Genomic DNA, 2,989 nt, shown 5'->3' on the forward strand with positions numbered 1-2,989 from the left:
TTCTGCCACCATGTCGCTCCATTATTTGAGAACAAAAAGAGGGTAGAAAGTGAGGATGCAGGAAAAGAAAACAAATCCCAACTATATTTCAGTGATTCAGTGCTTGGAATGGTATCATTCTTTGAAGTCACTTACAATCCAAACGGATTGTAGCATGGTATTTAAGTACTAGGACTTTATATTCTCATAGTGGATAAACAAAACAAAACAATGTTTGATGCAGAAAAAACATTGGTATTTATAAGAATGTTTATTAATTCAATCTGTCTGAATTCACTGATTTAACTGATTGTTTGTTATCTTTAACATTAAAATGGTAAGAATGATTCTGTTTAGATTGCTAACTTAGGTTTTGAGTAAGATTATGTTTTTGTCATCCCTTTTAACAGACCATAGCAATAGAGTCAATAAGTTGCTGTAAAGCTTGCAGAGCATTTTCATTTATTCATCAAATATTTACAGATTGGCTACTTTCTGTCACTTGCTGTGCTCATTCCTGGAGATATAGTAGTATCCAAGACAGGAGCAGTCCCTGCCCTCAAGGAGCTTACAGTCTTTAGAGGAATGTCAGACATCAAAAACAGTAAAATAAATTACTAATTTAAATGGCAGTCAATACCACACAGAAAATACATGGGGTGCTTCTCACAAGACTGTGTAATCAGGAAGCCTAATATTTCTTGGAGGGGGGTCAAAAAGGTGTCTGTATCACATTTCAAATCCATAAAAGCTCTGTGAAATAATAAGAGCAGGTATTATTATTGCCCCTATTTTGAACATGTACTAATTGAGGTTTAAGAAAGTGGCAAAACTGAGATTCAAATCTACGTCTTTAAGATTTTTCCTATGCCATGCTCTCTTCCTGACTGTAGTAATTTGGCAATTAATGTAATCAACTCCCTCTAAAATTACTCCTGAAAGACTGTACATTGCCAGAAGCTGTAAGGTTTTCTTTGCCATCTCTAAGTCATCTCTTCACTTTGAAATCTTATGCTATAAATAAACTACCTTACTTTATGTTATTAAATTATTAATAATGAGTTATATTAAATGAATGAATAAACTTTGTAATTTTAAATGCTATATCAGTTTTTTTTCAGCAAATAACATATTGTTAATTCACAAGTCTCTGTTATGGAAATCCTGTGCCATGCCTTTGATTTGATTGATTATGCATATTCATGGGGTGCAAAGCTGACCATCAACACCTGTGCCCAAGGTTTGATGATCAAGTCAATACTATCAGAATGCACATTAACACTAATTGCAATTAATTCCTGTGCCCCCCACTCACCTTCTCCCTGATCTCCCTCCCCTTTACCCCTCCCTCCCTTGCAACCCTAAGTATGTTCTCTCCCTCTGAAATACCAACACACCACTGTGGTCTTTCCTTCCTTCCTTCTTCATCTCTTAGCTCCCACTTACGAGTGAGGACATGTGGTATTTTTCCCTCTGTACCTGCCTTATTTCACTTAACATAATTTTCTCCAAACTTATCCATGTTGCTGCAAATGGTAGAATTTCAATCAATTTCTGTAGTTGAGTAGTATTCCATAGTGTATATATGTCACATTTTCCTTATCTAGTCATCTGTCAATGGACATTTAGGCTGGTTCCATATTTTGGCTATTTTAAACAGAGCTGCGATGAACATGGGAGTGCAGGTATCCCTTCAACACGATGATTTCCTTTCCTTTGGGTGTATACCTAGAAGTGGAATTGCTGGATCATGTGGTAGATTTATCTGTAGTTCTTTGAGAAACTTCCATACTATTTTTGATAGTGGCTATATTAATATACAGTCTCACCAGCAGTGTAGGAGAGCTTCCCTCTGTATTAGTCCATTTTTTGTGTTGCTGTAGCAGAATACCTGAGACTGGGTAATTTATAAAGAACAGAGGTTTATTTGGCTTATGATTCTGGGACAGCCGCATCTGATACAGGCCTCAGGCTGCTTCTACTCATGGCAGAAAGCAGCAGACAGACAGTGGGTACAAGCAGATCACATGATGAAAGGAAATAAGAGAGATGGAGGTGCCGGGGTTCTATAAATAACCAGTTCTCATGGAAACTAATAAACCAAGATCTCACTCACTACCCCCACTTCCCGGGGAGAGCATTAATCCATTCATGAGGGATCAACTTCCATGACTCAAACAGCTCCCAACACTGCCACACTGGGGATCAGATTTCCACATGAGTTTTTTCAGGGGACAACACATCCAAACTCTATCACCCTCTCTCAACATCTTTGCCAGCATTTGTTATTCTCAGTTTTTTTTATAATAGCCAGTCTAACTGGAGTGAGATGACATCTCAGTGTGGTTTTGATTTGCATTTCCCTGATGCTCAGTGATGTTGAGCAGTTTTTCATGTGCTTGTTGGCCATTTATATATCTTCCTTTGAGAAATGACTATTCAGCTCTTTTGCCCATTTTTTTAATCAGATTTTTTTTCTGTTAAGTTATCTGAACTTCTGATATATTCTGGGTATTAATCCCTTGTTGGGTGTATACTTTGCAAATATCTTATCCCATTCTGTAGGTTGTCTTTTTCTTCTGTTAACTGTTTCTTTTGTTGTAAAGAAGCTTTTTAATTCGATATAATCCCATTTATTTATTTTTTTCTTTTTTTGCCTATGCTTTTGGGGTCTTGTTCATAAAGTCTTTGCCCAGTCTTACTCCCTGAAGTGTTTCCCCTATGTTTTATTTTAGTCGTTTTATAGTTCTGGGTCTTATATACAAGTCTTCGACTCACTTTCAGTTGATTTTGGTATATGGCGAGAGGCACAAGTCTAGATTTATTCTTCTAAATGTGGATGTCCAGTTTTCCCACCATTATGTATTGAAGAGGCAGTCTTTTCCCCCAGTGTACATGCCTGTTTCCCTTGTCAAATATCAGTTGCCTGTAAGTATATGGGTTGATTTCTTGGTTCTCTATTCTGTTCCATTGGTCTGAATGTCTGTTTTTATGCCAGTACCATGCTGTT

Source organism: Galeopterus variegatus, unplaced genomic scaffold (assembly GCF_000696425.1).
Source record: "Galeopterus variegatus unplaced genomic scaffold, G_variegatus-3.0.2 Scaffold10, whole genome shotgun sequence".
Classification (NCBI taxonomy): Eukaryota; Metazoa; Chordata; class Mammalia; order Dermoptera; family Cynocephalidae; genus Galeopterus; species Galeopterus variegatus.